Source organism: Panulirus ornatus, chromosome 2 (genome assembly GCF_036320965.1).
Source record: "Panulirus ornatus isolate Po-2019 chromosome 2, ASM3632096v1, whole genome shotgun sequence".
In the NCBI taxonomy this organism is placed as follows: Eukaryota; Metazoa; Arthropoda; class Malacostraca; order Decapoda; family Palinuridae; genus Panulirus; species Panulirus ornatus.
Genome location: NC_092225.1, coordinates 55,935,240 through 55,952,423, shown reverse-complemented (window position 1 = coordinate 55,952,423; position 17,184 = coordinate 55,935,240). Strand labels below are relative to the sequence as shown.

At 41.4% G+C, this 17,184-nt stretch overlaps 1 protein-coding gene across 8 annotated transcripts in view; it reads left to right on the top strand.

The window, feature by feature from the left end:
* LOC139756557 (uncharacterized) overlaps positions 1-17,184 on the top strand; it is a 119,041-nt gene that overhangs the window by 34,267 nt on the left and 67,590 nt on the right. For 6 of the 8 annotated variants that reach the window (XM_071676177.1, XM_071676209.1, XM_071676197.1 and 3 more), the window contains exon 1: positions 7,781-7,894. The exons of 1 other annotated variant lie outside the window; for it this stretch is intronic. The gene's annotated coding sequence lies outside the window, so the exon portion shown is untranslated. Of the gene's footprint in view, positions 1-7,505; positions 7,528-7,780; positions 7,895-17,184 lie in introns of those variants that run through there. One more of the 8 variants, XM_071676171.1, reaches the window with a different exon arrangement.

Here is a 17,184-nt window from a genome sequence, read left to right as displayed (position 1 = left end):
TACTATAAAGAATATCTTAATCAGGAACTCACTAGAAAATTTACCTGGGTTCATCTATAAAGTGGCATGTAGAAATTGATAAGTTTTATGTTAGCAGACTGGTAAGGATCTTTCTGTTAGACTTAAGCAACATAAATATAGTATAAGAACGGGACAAAAATCAAATGCCTTGTTTAATCACGTTAAAAAAAATGGTCATTGTACTGACTGGAGTACTGCCATCTCATTTATCAACTCTAACTCCAATACCACGAGAAATATCATTGAATCTTCTATTATAAAATACACAAAGAATTATAATCTTGATATTAGTGATGGTCTATACAACTTGAATAACTTTATTGTTGATAGAATTTGTAAACAATTCACGTTCTTGTCTGTACAATAGGTTTAAGAACGCTCGGTGTCTGTCTTGGACAATCGTTTGGTTACCAAATGGCATCCTAGCTCTGCCTCTTCTTTTTATATCAACTGACTTATATTTCTCTCTTCTGCCTCCCCTGATGATGTGATTATTACACGAAAGTGAACTCGGGAACTTAACGTTTTTCATTTTCCCCGTGGACTCATAGGAATATTATATATATATATATATATATATATATATATATATATATATATATATATATATATATATATATATATTGCTTTGTCGCTGTCTCTCGCGTTTGCGAGGTAGCGCAAGGAAACAGACGAAAGAAATGGCCCAACCCACCCCCATACACATGTATATACATACGTCCACACACGCAAATATACATACCTACACAGCTTTCCATGGTTTACCCCAGACGCTTCATATGCCCTGATTCAATCCACTGACACCACGTCAACCCCGGTATACCACATCGATCCAATTCACTCTATTCCTTGCACGCCTTTCACTCCTGCATGTTCAGGCCCCGATCACACAAAATCTTTTCCACTCCATCTTTCCACCTCCAATTTGGTCTCCCACTTCTCGTTCCCTCCACCTTCGACACATATATCCTCTTGGTCAATCTTTCCTCACTCATTCTCTCCATGTGCCCAAACCATTTCAAAACACCCTCTTCTGCTCTCTCAACCACGCTCTTTTTATTTCCACACATCTCTCTTACCCTTACGTTACTTACTCGATCAAACCACCTCACATCACACATTGTCCTCAAACATCTCATTTCCACCCTCCTGCGAACAACTCTATCCATAGCCCACGCCTCGCAACCATACAACTTTGTTGGAACCTCTATTCCTTCAAACATACCCATTTTTGCTTTCCGAGATAATGTTCTCGACTTCCACACATTCTTCAAGGCTCCCAGGATTTTCGCCCCCTCCCCACCCTATGATCCACTTCCGCTTCCATGGTTCCATCCGCTGCCACATCCACTCCCAGATATCTAAAACACTTTACTTCCTCCAGTTTTTCTCCATTCAAACTTACCTCCCAATTGACTTGACCCTCAACCCTACTGTACATAATAACCTTGCTCTTATTCACATTTACTCTCAACTTTCTTCTTTCACACACTTTACCAAACTCAGTCACCAGCTTCTGCAGTTTCTCACATGAATTAATCACCAACGCTGTATCATCATCAGCAAACAACAACTGACTCACTTCCCAAGCTCTCTCATCCACAACAGACTGCATACTTGCCCCTCTTTCCAAAACTCTTGCATTCACCTCCCTAACAACCCCATCCATAAACAAATTAAACAACCATGGAGACATCACACACCCCTGCCGCAAACCTACCTTCACTGCAAACCAATCACTTTCCTCTCTTCCTACACGTACACATGCCTTACATCCTCGATAAAAACTTTTCACTGCTTCTAACAACTTCCCTCCCACACCATATATTCTTAGTACTTTCCACAGAGCATCTCTATCAACTGTATCATATGCCTTCTCCAGATCCATAAATGCTACATACAAATCCATTTGCTTTTCTAAGTATTCCTCACATACATTCTTCAAAGCAAACATCTGATCCACACATCTTCTACCACTTCTGAAACCACACTGCTCTTCCCCAATCTGATGCTCTGTACATGCCTTCACCCTCTCAATCAATACGCTCCCATATATTTACCAAGAATACTCAACAAACTTATACCTCTGTAATGTGAGCTCTCACTCTTATCCCCTTTCCCTTTGTACAATGGCACTATGCAAGCATTCCGCTAATCCTCAAGCACCTCACTATGAATCATACATACATTAAATAACCTTACCAACCAGTCAACAATACAGTTTGATCATTATCTTGTGGAGGCGAAGGTGAAGATTTGTATAGGTTTTCAGAAAAGAAGAGAGTATGTTGGGGTGAAGAGGGTGGTGAGAGTAAGTGAGCTTGGGAAGGAGACTTGTGTGAGGAAGTACCAGGAGAGACTGAGTACAGAATGGAAAAAGGTGAGAACAAAGGAGGTAAGGGGAGTGGGGGAGGAATGGGATGTATTTAGGGAAGCAGTGATAGCTTGCGCAAAAGGAGCTTGTGGCGTGAGAAGCGTGGGAGGTGGGTTGATTAGAAAGGGTAGTGAGTGGTGGGATGAAGAAGTAAGATTATTAGTGAAAGAGAAGAGAGAGGCATTTGGACGATTTTTGCAGGGAAAAATGCAAATGAGTGGGAGATGTATAAAAGAGAGAGACAGGAGGTCAAGAGAAAGGTGCAAGAGGTGAAAAAGAGGGCAAATGAGAGTTGGGGTGAGAGAGTATCATTAAATTTTAGGGAGAATAAAAAGATGTTCTGGAAGGAGGTACATAAAGTGCGTAAGACAAGGGAGCAGATGGAAACTTCAGTGAAGTGATAGAGTGGCAGATATAGGGTGTTTTGGTCGAGGTGGTGTGCAAAGTGAGAGGGTTAGGGAAAATGATTTGGTAAACAGAGAAGAGGTAGTAAAAGCTTTGGGGAAGATGAAAGCTGGCAAGGCAGCAGGTTTGGATGGTATTGCAGTGGAATTTATTAAAAAATTTATATATATATATATATATATATATATATATATATATATATATATATATATATATATATATATATATATATCTTTCTTTCATACTATTCGCCATTTCCCGCATTAGCGAGGTAGCGTTGAGAACAGAGGACTGGGCCCTTGAGGGAATATCCTCACCTGGGCCCCTATATATATATATATATATATATATATATATATATATATATATATATATATATATATATATATATATATATACCTCTTCTGCTCTCTCAAACACACTCTTTTTATTACCACACATCTCACTTACCCTATTATTACTTACTCGATCAAACCACCTCACACCACATATTGTCCTCAAACATCTCATTTCCAGCACATCCACCCTCCTCTGCACAACTTTATCCATAGCCCATTCCTCGCAACCATACTACATTGTTGGAACCACTGTTCCTTCAAACATACCCATTTTTGCTTTCCGAGGTAATGTTCTCGACTTCCACACATTCCTCAAGGCTCCCAGAATTTTCGCCCCCTCCCCCACCCTATGATTCACTTCAGCTTCCATGGTTCCATCCGCTGCCAAATCCACTCCCAGATATCTAAAACACTTTACTTCCTCCGGTTTTTCTCCATTCAAACTTACCTCCCAATTGACTTGTCCCTCAACCCTACTGTACCTAATAACCTTGCTCTTATTCACATTTACTCTCAACTTTCTTCTTTCACACTTTTTACCAAACTCCGTCACCAGCTTCTGCAGTTTCTCACATGAATCAGCCACCAGCGCTGTATCATCAGCGAACAACAACTGACTCACTTCTCAATCTCTCTCTTCCACAACAGACAGCATACTTGCCCCTCTTTACAAAACTCTTGCAGTCACCTCCCTAACAACCCCATCCATAAACAAATTAAACAACCATGGAGACATCACACACCTCTGCCGTAAACCTACATTCACTGAGAACCAATCACTTTCCACTCTTCCTACACGTACACATGCCTTACGTCCTCGATAAAAACTTTTCACTGCTTCTAACAACTTGCCTCCCACACCATATATTCTTAATACCTTCCACAGAGCATCTCTATCAACTCTATCATATACCTTCTCCAGATCCATAAATGCTACATACAAATCCATTTGCTTTTCTAAGTATTTCTCACATACATTCTTCAAAGCAAACACCTGATCCACACATCCTCTGCCGCTTCTGAAACCACACTGCTCTTCCCCAATCTGATGCTTTGTACATGCCTTCACCCTCTCAATCAATACCCTCCCATATGATTTCCCAGTAATACTCAACAAACTTATACCTCTGTAATTTGAGCACTCAATTTTATCCCCTTTGCCATTGTACAATAGCACTATGCAAGCTTTCTGCCAATCCTCAGGCACCTCACCATGAATCATACATACATTAAATATCCTTACCAACCAGTCAACAGTACAGTCTCCCCCTTTTTTTTAATGAATTCCACTGCAATGCCATCGAAACCCGCTGCCTTGCCGGCTTTTACTACCTCTTCTCTGTTTACCAAATCATACTCCCTAACCCTCTCACTTTGCACACCACCTCGACCAAAACACCTTATATCTGCCACTCTATAATCAAACACGTTCACCACACCTTCAAAATACTCACTCCATCTCTTCACAACACCACTATTTGTTATCACCTCCCCAGTAGCCCCCTTCACTTTAGTTCCCATTTGTTCCCTTGTCTTACACACTTTATTTACCTCCTTCCAAAACATCTATTTATTCTCCCTAAAATTTAATGATACTCTCTCACCCCAGCTCCCATTTGCCCTCTTTTTCACCTCTTGCACCTTTCTCTTGACCTCCTGCTAAAATTTAATGATACTCTCTCACCCCAACTCTCATTTGCCCTCTTTTTCACCTCTTGCACCTTTCTCTTGACCTGCTGCCTCTTTCTTTTATACATCTCCCAATCATTTGCATTGTTTCCAGGCAAAAATCGTCCAAATGCCTGTCTCTTCTCTTTCACTAATAATCTTACTTCTTCATCCCACCACTCACTACCCTTTCTAATCTGCTCACCTCCCACGCTTCTCATGCCACAAGCATCTTTTGCGCAAGCCATCACTGCTTCCCTAAATACATCCCATTCCTCCCCCACTCCCCTTACGTCCTTTGTTCTCACCTTTTTCCATTCTGTACTCAGTCTCTCCTGGTACTTCCTCACACAAGTGCCCTTCCCAAGCTCACTTACTCTCACCACCCTCTTCACCCCAACATTCTCTCTTCTTTTCTGAAAACCTTTGCAAATCTTCACCTTCGACTCTACAAGATAATGATCAGACATCCCTCCAGTTGCACCTTTCAGCACATTAACATCTAAAAGTCTCTCTTTCGCGCGCCTACCAATTAACATGTAATTCAATAATGCTCTCTGGCCATCTCTCCTACTTACATGCGTATACTTATTTATATCTCTCTTTTTAAACTAGGGATTCCCAATCACCAGTCCTTTTTCAGCACATAAATCTACAAGCTCTTCACCATTTCCATTTACAACACTGAGCACCCCATGTATACCAATTATTCCCTCAACTGCCACATTACTCACCTTTGCATTCAAATCACCCATCACTATAACCCGGTCTCGTGCATCAAAACCACTAACACATTCATTCAGCTGCTCCCAAAACACTTGCCTCTCATGATCTTTCTTCTCATGCCCAGGTGCATATGCACCAATAATCACCCATCTCTCTCCATCAACTTTCAGTTTTACCCATATCAATCTAGAGTTTACTTTCTTGCACTCTATCACATACTCCCACCACTCCTGTTTCAGGAGTAGTGCTACTCCTTCCCTTGCTCTTGTCATCTCACTAACCCCTGGCTTTACTCCCAAGACGTTGCCGAACCACTCTTCCCCTTTACCCTTGAGCTTCGTTTCACTCAGAGCCAAAACATCCAGGTTCCTTTCCTCAAACATACTACCTATCTCTCCTTTTTTCTCATCTTGGTTACATCCACACATATTTAGACACCCCAATCTGAGCCTTCGAGGAGGATGAACACTCCCCGCGTGACTCCTTCTTCTGTTTCCCCTTTTAGAAAGTTAAAATACAAGGAGGGGAGGGTTTCTAGCTCCCCCGCTCCCGTCCCGGTTAGTGGCCTTCTACGACGCGAGGAATGCGTGGGAAGTATTCTTTCTCCCCTATCCCCAGGGATAATGTATATATATATATATATGGCAGCGGATGGAACCATGGAAGCGGAAGTGGATCATAGGGTGGGGGAGGGGGCGAAAATCCTGGGAGCCTTGAAGAATGTGTGGAAGTCGAGAACATTATCTCGGAAAGCAAAAATGGGTATGTTTGAAGGAATAGTGTTTCCAACAATGTTGTATAGTTGCGAGGCGTGGGCTATGGATAGAGTTGTGCGCAGGAGGATGGATGTGCTGGAAATGAGATGTTTTAGGACAATGTGTGGTGTGAGGTGGTTTGATCGAGTAAGTAACGTAAGGGTAAGAGAGATGTGTGGAAATAAAAAGAGTGTGGTTGAGAGAGCAGAAGAGGGTGTTTTGAAATGGTTTGGTCACATGTAGAGAATGAGTGAGGAAAGATTGACCAAGAGGATATATGTGTCAGAGGTGGAGGGAACGAGGAGAAGTGGGAGACCAAATTGGAGGAGGAAAGATGGAGTTAAAAAGATTTTGAGTGATCGGGGCCTGAACATGCAGGAGGGTGAAAGGCGGGCAAGGAATAGAGTGCATTGGATCGATGTGGTATACCGGGGTTGACGTGCTGTCAGTGGATTGAATCAGGGCATGTGAAGCGACTGGGGTAAACCATGGAAAGCTGTGTAGGTATGTATGTTTGCGTGTGTGGACGTATGTATATACATGTGTATGGGGGTGGGTTGGGCCATTTCTTTCATCTGTTTCCTTGCGCTACCTCGCAAACGCGGGAAACAGCGACAAAGCAAAAAAAAAAAAAAAGATATATATATATATATATATATATATATATATATATATATATATATATATATATATATATATATATATATATATATGCTGAGAAACGATTTTTGTGAAGGCCTTTAATTGTACAAGATAACTGAATAATTCCATAATTCATTATGATATGAAACTAATACTGAAAATTTCAAAGACAGAAAAAAAGAATAGATCACAGTTATTTTGAATATGTTAGTACATATAATGGGGATATGGGAGAGGGAATACTTCTCACGTATTCCTTGCGTGTTGAAGAAGGCGACTTCCATGAAGAGGTGGGTCATTCTCCCCTCTCGTTTCTTAATTTTTCCAAAAGATAGAACGAAGGAGGGAGCCAACTGAGGATATTCCCTGAGAGGCTCACTCCTCTGTCCTTTATGTACATCGCAAATTTGGGAAATGGCGAATATGTATGAGATATATGTATATGATAAGGGAGCATCCAAAGCTTTCATGTCTTAGTTTTCGTACGCTGGTGGTTGTTTGCGCCAGGTACTTTGACCGTCAAATGCTGGTTATACACATACTGGGAGGCCTTGGGTTCTTGTAATATTATGGGAGTAGGATAGATTATCTGATTTAGGTAAGGTTAAGTAAGATCAAGGACATAATCAAGACTTCCAAAATTTAAACAGATCCACAGGTCTTCTTTCAAAGAATTATCACTTATACACGTATCGTGGGACCGACATTGTTCTACGTTACATATTTTACGACTTCATAGAAATATTATGTGAAAACAGTATTAGTCATCATTAGATTACTCTAATTTTTCAGATAGATAAAATATAAAAACGCTTTTGTAATTTCAACAAATAAGTTATTTCTAAATATTACATCCACATTCTCACCGTCCTTTCACTGGTGGCCTGTTGACGGAGCACATGTGCATATTCAAGTCTAACAGTTTGTGGCTAATTTTTCGGTGAAGAATTACGGTTAGCGAAGCAGTAAGTTGATGTTTGTGATATTGCCCAGAAGTAGATCACCCACGAAAGACATACTTTTAAGTATTGTCGTGTATAAACTAGAAATACCTATCGTCATATAAGGCTCCAACATGTCTTTTTCCAAAGTTTTATCCAAAAATTCTCACATATTCTCGCAGATGTCGTTATAGAGGAGGCAATTCCGCCTCTATATTCAGCTCTTGAGATATATAACTTTCGCATGCGTGAAAAGGCAGTCATACAATTGACGTGCATAATATTGTCTCTTGTTCTCGTATCCAAAGTTTCAGAACACGGACCTCCAACTCCCTGAGTTAGGTTCACCTGTTGTGGGAAGGGCTTTGCATTAGAGGGGAAATAGTGGGCTAAAGCATACAAGATGAAAGGGTGAGGGTAAAAGTGCAGACTAGACTCTCCACATCCATAAGTTCTGTATCTTAGTTTTCTCGTGTGGATTCCCTATTGCTGCAGTAAGGAAAGATAAGTGACATTTAGCTTTATTAACCTTTTGAACTATCTTTTGATATTACCTCTTTAGTGGTGGGGTCATGAAGGGTAGGGAAAATGTAGGCCTAGGTATTAATGCAATGATTATAGTATTGTAAGAAGTGAAGATAAAAAGATATGTACTTTTATAGTAAGAATGCATTTGTGATGAACAGCTTGATATTTTTCATATTCTTAGGAAAAACGTACTTACTTACCCTTGCTTTTTTCATTTGGGTGATATGATAAGGCAAAGCAGCTCTCAGTGGAATACATAAATGATTAAGGATAAAAGACATTTCTGCACTGATCTTGGAATTATGCATTTTGATACATCCCATCAATAAGCAGGGTGAACTGTTAGGACACCACTGTCTTCCTATTGCTTTGACATTACCATTTCCAGTCTTTGAAACCCTCTTCGATTCCCATATCCTTGGACACCTTGAAACTCGGTCTTCTCTGTGATCACCATGAGGCGAGATCCACCGCTAATATTCTTTCCTATCATGCTTATGTCTGGTCATCACCCCTGAAAGGTATTGGGGATTCATGTGTATTTAACAGGGTATGGCATCGAGGTCTCATCTCTAAGCTCTCTTCTTTTGGCTTCCCTCCCTCACTTTGCTCCTTTATATCTTAATTTCTTTCCAGCCAATCTATCTTTGTGGTTGTTGATGCATCAGCCTCCCCCCTTTCTCCATCAACAGCCATGTCCCTCAAGGTTCTGTCATGTACCCTACACTGTCCCTCTTTTTTTTTTTTTTCAATGATTTCCAAGTATACTCATACCCTGATGACTCAACAGTGCATTCATCTAAATCCTTCAGTTCTGCTATTTCTTCTCTCACTTGATCAGCTTTTGTTAAGACACAGCTTCCTTAGTAAACTTGTACAGTATATCTTGGTGGGTATACGAAATCTATTTGAGTTTAATGCCTGAAAGGCTTAGTTTCTACCCATATCTATTTTTAAAATCTCAACTTTTGTCTCTCCTTTGACACATTGAACATGGTATTATTCTAACATCCCTCATACTTGGTATTACTGTAGCATCCACTGTTTCTTGGAAACCCCACATGACAGAAATAGCTGTCTTCCTTTAGGAAACTAGTTGTCCTGTTTAGATGTTGAAACTTCTTTTCTTCTGAGTAGTTGTTCTGTTTATACAAAGGATTGATTCGTACTTGTATGGAGTACTGCTCTTACACATGGGGTAGTTATAGCCGTACCTCCTTACTTGACAGAGTTGAGTTGAAAGCAGTCCGACTTATCAACTAACCAAGGCTACCTTCCAAACTTGACCACTGTTTTCTACCTGCAGTGGTGGTTCACTCTCCGCCCTCTATAGGTGTAACCTTTCTGTCTTCTATCAGTATAACTTGGGTTTTTGCTCCTGAGAGGTGGCAGTTTTTGTGCCTCCACCACTAGCTAGACCGTGGAATGCTTGGCAAGCTTCTCCATCACATGATTACTTTGGCAACTCAAGGGTGGGTCATTTTGATACTTTTTTTCCTCTGCACCATGAAGCTTTTTAACTACCCCATTTATGCCTTTCCCAGTAACATTTTAAAAGACAGGATTTTCATGTCCTCCAAAATTCATAAATACTTTTCCTTGACTTTTCTTTTTCCCTGTTATAATCCTCTCTGTATTTCAGTTCAGGCCCAACCATGTTGTTGACCATTGTTTGTGACTGGAGCCTCCAAAGTAAAAAGAAATATTTATATTTTATTTTTTTATTTTATTATACTTCATCGCTGTCTCCCACATTAGCAAGGTAGCGCAAGGAAACTGACGAAAGAATGGCCCAACCCACCCACATACACATGTCTATACATACACGTCCACACACGCACATACATACCTATACATCTCAATGTATACATATATATATATATACACACACACAGACATATACATATATACACATGTACATAATTCATACTGCCTGCCCTTATTCATTCCTGTCGCTACCCCGTCACACATGAAATGACAACCCCCTCCCCCCATATGTGCGCAAGGTAGCACTAGGAAAAGACAACAAAGGCCACATTCGTTCACATTCAGTCTCTAGATGTCATGTATAATGCACCGAAACCACTGCTCCTTTTCCACATCCAGGCCCCACAAAAGTTTCCGTGGTTTACCCCAGACGCTTCACATGCCCTGGTTCAATCCACTGACAGCATGTCAACCCCGGTATACCACATAGTTCCAATTCACTCTATTCCTTGCATGCCTTTCACCCTCCTGTATGTTCAGGCCCTGATCACTCAAAATTTTTTCCACTCCATATTTCCACCTCCAATTCGGTCTCCCTCTTCTCCTCATCCCCTCCACCTCTGACACATATATCCTCTTTGTCAATCTTTGTCATTCTCTCCATGTTGCCAAACCATTTCAAAACACCTTCTCTGCTCTCTCACCCACACTTTTTATTACCACACATCTCTCTTACCCTTTCATTACTTACTTGATCAAACCTCCTCACACCACATATTGTCCTCAAGCATCTCATTTCCAGCACATCCACCCTCCTCCGCACAACTCTATCTATAGCATACATCTCACAACCATGTAACATTGTTGGAACCTACTATTCCTTCAAACATACCCATTTTTGCTTTCCGAGGTAATGTTCTCGCCTTCCTTACATTCTTCAACGTTCCCAGAACTTTTGCCCCCTGCCCCACCTTATGACTCTTCAGCTTCCATGGTTCCATCCACTACCAAATCCACTCCCAATAACATTCACTTTGTGTATTTACACAAAAACTGAACAAGCATTTGATGAGTGTTTTTGGTCAGGATCCGCAGGATGGTCACTATCTTAATGTTCTGCTATGCATTAGGACAAAATAGAAAATGGCATCAAACATAGGCATCTATCCTGTTCATATACCATTTTCAAGATTTTAGCAAAAGTGTTGTAAATGCACCACTTAAAATGTCCAAAGTTGATTTTGAATGTTTTTACCTCTTGTTTTCCCTCTGCTTCAAAGCCCTGCCCACTTTACAGACACTTAGAATTGATGGAGTTACAGGTGTTACACCAAAAGTCCCACACCCAGTATCACTTTTACAAATTGTAAAGATTCCTTGGAAATGGCAACCTTAAACTAGGAAATTATCCAGTTGGTAGTGTAAGTAAGGCATTTGTAACACTACTCATGTTGCGACTTAAAAGGACAGTGTTGAAAGAGAAGTGCAGGAACTATTTCTTTGTACTAGAGGATGAGTGTAGTGCACTACATGAAGAGCCAGAGGAGGAGACTGGTAAATCCACCATATGGGGCTGGACGCGAAGACGATAAAGGTTTTGATCATTAGTGACAAGTTATGCTTAGGGACGGGGTATTATGTAAGTAGGAGAGATGGCCAGAAAGCGTTATTGGATTACGTGTTAATTGATTGGCTTGCGATAGACTTTGGGATGTTAATGTGCTGAGACGTGCAACTCGAGAGATGTCTGATCATTTTCTTGTGGAGGTGAAGGTGAAGATTTGTAGGGGTTTTCAGAAAAGAAGAGAGGATGTTGGGGTGAAGAGAGTAAGTGAGCTTGGGAAGGAGACTTGTGTGAGGAAGTACCAGGAGAGACTGAGTACAGAATGGAAAAAGGTGAGAACAAAGTAGGTAAGGGGAGTGGGGAAGGAATGGGATGTATTTAGGGAAGCAGTGATGGCTTGTGCAAAAGAAGCTTGTGGCATGAGAAGCGTGGGAGATGGATTGATTTGAAAGGGTAGTGAGTAGTGGGATGAAGAAGTAAGATTATTAGTGAAAGAGAAGAGAGGCATTTGGACGATTTTTGCAGGGAAAAAATGCAAATGAGTGGGAGACGTATAAAAGAAAGAGGCAGGAGGTCAAGAGAAAGGTGCAAGAGGTGAAAAAGAGGGCAAATGAGAGTTGGGGTGAGAGAGTATCATTAAATTTTAGGGAGACTAAAAAGATGTTCTGGAAGGAGGTAAATAAAGTGCATAAGACAAGGGAGCAAATGGGAACTTCAGTGAAGGGGGCTAATGGGGGGGTGATAACAAGTAGTGGTGATGTGAGAAGGAGATGGAGTGAGTATTTTGAAGGTTTGTTGAATGTGTTTGATGATAGAGTGGCAGATATAGGGTGTTTTGGTCAAGGTGGTGTGCAGAGTCAGAGGGTTAGGGAAAATGATTTGGTAAACAGAGAAGAGGTAGTAAAAGCTTTGCGGAAAATGAAAGCCGGCAAGGCGGCGGGTTTAGATGGTATTGCAGTGGAATTTATTAAAAAAAGGGGGTGACTGTATTGTTGACTTGTTGGTAAGGTTATTTAATGTATGTATGATTCATGGTGAGGTGCCTGAGGATTGGTGGAATGCTTGCATAGTGCCATTGTACAAAGGCAAAGGGGATAAGAATGAGTGCTCCATCAGTTAGGTGAGAGGTAATTTAAGGTATGATGAGTGATGATGTAGTTGCTGCAGAAGTGGTAGGAGTTGATAGTGTTGTTTGAAGAATGAGGGAAATATTAAAGAAATTGAGTAGCTTAGTGTGAGAAGGCATGTAAGTGTAAGATGCTGAAGTTAAATTGGGGAGGCAGTTGTGAGAGGGTTTACGGAGTAAGTGTTGTGGGAGAGGAAGTGTGGTCAGGTGTTTGCTTTGATGTATTGTATTTTTTGAGGTTGAGTAATGCAAGGTTTGGAAAGAGGGCAAGTATGCGTTGAGTGGTAGAGAGCTTGGGAAGTGAATTGTGTGGTCAGTTGTTTGCGCTGATTGATAAGAGCAGTTTAGCATGTAGTGTGAGAAGCAATGAGGTTTTGAATTACGGTGTGGGATGGGAGAACTGCAGAAGTGGTGATGAGTTTGGTAAAGTGTGTGAAAGAGAAGTTGAGAGTAAATGTGAATAGAGCAAGGTTATTGGTACAGTAGGGTTGGGAGGGATCAAGTAACTGGGAGGTGAGTTTGAATGGAGAAAAAAACTGGGGAAGTAAAGTGATTTTAGATATCTGGGAGTGGATTGGCAGCGGATGGAACCATGGAAGCGGAAGTGGATCATAGGATGGGGGAGGGGGCGAAAATTCTGGGAGCCTTGAAGAATGTGTGGAAGTCGAGAACATTATCTCGGAAAGCAAAAATGGGTATGTTTGAAGGAATAGTGGTTCCAACAATGTCGTATGGTTGCGAGGCGTGGGCTATGGATAGAGTTGTGCGCAGGAGGGTGGATGTGCTGGAAATGAGATGTTTGAGGACAGTATGTGGTGTGAGGTGGTTTGATTGAGTTAGTAATGTAACGGTAAGAGAGATGTGTGGAAACAAAAAGAGTGTGGTTGAGAGAGCAGAAGAGGGTGTTTTGAAATGGTTTGGTCACATGGAGAGAATGAGTGAGGAAAGATTGACCAAGAGGATATATGTGTCAGAGGTGGAGGGAACGAAGAGAAGTGGGAGACCAATTGGAGGTGGAACGATGGAGTGAAAAAGATTTTGAGTGATCGGGGCCTGAACATGCAGGAGGGTGAAAGGCGTGCAAGGAATAGAGTGAATTGGAACGATGTGGTATACCGGGGTCGACGTGCTGTCAATGGATTGAACCAGGGCATGTTAAGCGTCTGGGGTAAAGCATGGAAAGTTCTGTGGGGCCTGGATTTGGAAAGGGAGCTGTGGTTTTGGTTCATTATTACATGACTGCTAGAGACTGAGTGTGAACGAATGTGGCCTTTGTTGTCTTTTCCTAGCACTACCTCGCACACGAGTGGGGAGGGGGTTGTTATTCCATGTGTGGCGAGGTGGCAATGGGAATAAATAAAGGCAGATAGTATGAATTATGTACATGTGTATATATGTCTGTGTGTGTATATATATGTATACATTGAGATTTATAGGTATGTATATTTGCGTATGTGGATGTGTATGTATATACATGTGTATGTGGGTGGATTGGGCCATTCTTTTGTCTTTCCTTGTGCTACCTCGCTAATGCGGGAGACAGCGACAAATCAAAATAAAACTGGAGAAAGTGAAGTGTTTTAGATATCTGGGAGTGGATCTGGCAGCGGATGGAACCATGGAAGCGGAAGTGGATCATAGGGTGGGGGAGGGGGCGAAAATTCTGGGAGCCTTGAAGAATGTGTGGAAGTCGAGAACATTATCTCGGAAAGCAAAAATGGGTATGTTTGAAGGAATAGTGGTTCCAACAATGTTGTATGGTTGCGAGGCGTGGGCTATGGATAGAGTGGTGCGCAGGAGGATGGATGTGCTGGAAATGAGATGTTTGAGGACAATGTGTGGTGTGAGGTGGTTTGATCGAGTAAGTAACGTAAGGGTAAGAGAGATGTGTGGAAATAAAAAGAGCGTGGTTGAGAGAGCAGAAGAGGGTGTTTTGAAATGGTTTGGGCACATGGAGAGAATGAGTGAGGAAAGATTGACCAAGAGGATATATGTGTTGGAGATGGAGGGAACGAGGAGAAGAGGGAGACCAAATTGGAGGTGGAAAGATGGAGTGAAGAAGATTTTGTGTGATCGGGGCCTGAACATGCAGGAGGGTGAAAGGCGTGTAAGGAATAGAGTGAATTGGAACGATGTGGTATACCAGGGTTGACATGCTGTCAATGGATTGAACCAGGGCATGTTAAGCGTCTGGGGTAAAGCATGGAAAGTTCTGTGGGGCCTGGATTTGGAAAGCGAGCTGTGGTTTCGGTTCATTATTACACGACTGTTAGAGACTGAGTGTGAACGAATGGGGCCTTTGTTGTCTTTTCCTAGCACTACCTCGCACACGAGTAGGGAGGGGGTTGTTATTCCATGTGTGGCGAGGTGGCGATGGGAATAAATAAAGGCAGATAGTATGAATTATGTACATGTGTATATATGTCTCTGTGTGTATATATATGTATACATTGAGATGTATAGGTATGTATATTTGCGTGTGTGGATGTGTATGTATATACATGTGTATGTGGGTGGATTGGGCCATTCTTTCGTCTGTTTCCTTGTGCTACCTCGCTAACGCAGGAGACAGCGACAAAGCAAAATAAATAAATAAAATAAATAAGAAAAATAGGATGAGGATCTGTTTTCCTGGTGCTAAGGTGGGACATGTCATAGATAGAATGGATAACATTGTGTCAGGTAATGGAAATGAGCACCATTGCTTGTGTCAGTGCAGGAGGCAAAGACATTGGAAAGATTAGGAGTTAGGAGCTGATAGGCAGTTACAAGGCATTATATATAGAATTAGGAACAAGGATGAGATCCCCATGTGTGGTGTTCTGCTTTGTACAGGAGTCGGAAGTGAATGGTTATCCAGGCAATAGGTGTAAATATCTGTTTGAATAAATAACGTTCAGATGAATTGTTGCCTTTTATCAAAATAGGAATTTTTTTACTGGCAGAATGCAGTGGATGAGATCCACTGATGTTGAGCAGGCGTGCTGCCTTTACTAGAGTCAGTGGAGAGGGTTAAAGCCAGGTTTAGTCGGTCCTTTAATAGCAAGATGATGAGTGGTCTGTGATCAAGTAAGAGGTATGATGCATGAGGCTCTCTCTTTTGAAAGTAAGAGATGTGAGAAAATAAAGAGAGGGATTGGAGCTGATGGCAACATGGCAGGATGTGTCAGCTAGAAGTAAGAAATTAAGTGCATGTAGGTAATGAACATGGTAAAGCAGAGCAGCTAGCAGCCATCTCCTGGATAGTAGGGGGTCATCTCACAGAGAGAGTTAGGGAACAAGGCAGTTACAGTAAATAGCAGAACAGATCAGCTAGTGCAGGTTGGAGAAAAGCCTGAGGTTGCTTCTCTGGTAGAAATAAGAAACAAGGCAGGTGACAAACAGGGATGGAGAGGTCAGATTAAAATTCAGGGAAACAGTCCCCTAGTTCCCATTGCTGCTCACAAATGTAATAGTGATGAAAAGCATCTGTCATATATCAAAATATGTAAATGGTGGGAGCGTTTGTAACATATTTTATGAGTTGGAAGAAATTGCTTTTGAGGATAATTTTAATGTTATAGCCTTTCTGGATCTTGGTTAGATATAAAGAAATATTTCACATTTGATATGCTTTACCTGCTGATTGTGAGTGTAGTCTTGAAAAACTCATGCATTAGTGGTTGTCAGGTTGCACTCCTCAAACCTAGGTAGCTGCCTTTTTGTGCCTCACTAACATGTGGACTACTAGCATTCTTTCCACAGCATTCAGTCTCTCCTTGTCATATGTATCTCTTAACACTTTACTCATGCGGCTCATTCTTCATAACTAGATTTTCCTGCGGTGAGCTTTATGGGTAAGCCCTGCCTTTAGGCAAAATGGTAGGAGCTGTAGATAGAAGTAGTGGATAGGAACAATTAGGCAGGATTATTAGATAGACGTAGTGGGTAGAAGCTCTAGATAGAAGTAGTCTTTAGGAACATTTGGTAGGAGCCTCTGCAAACCCTGCACTAGACTTGCCCTTTGCCAGTGGCATGTTAAGGGTGAGGCATTAAAGGCTAAGAAGCAGCACTGGAGTTCTTTAGGTATGGAGACTGTTGCTTTGGCCACCTTATTGAGGGAGTTCCAATTGGAACAGATGTCAGAGATATGGATTGACTGAATGGAGAAGAAAATGAGGTACTCAAACTACTGGCCGCTCTTTTCAAAAAGCCACTTGCTGTGGTAAATGTTCCCGAGGAGTGGGAATTTGCCAGTGTAACACAGACATTCAAAAAAAAAAATAGGTAATAAATCACTCTGGGAATTATCATCCAATTAGTTTAACAGTTATAGTTGATACAGTATTGGAAGCATCATTCAAAAAAAGGTAATAAATCACTGGGAATTATCATCCAAGTAGTTTAACA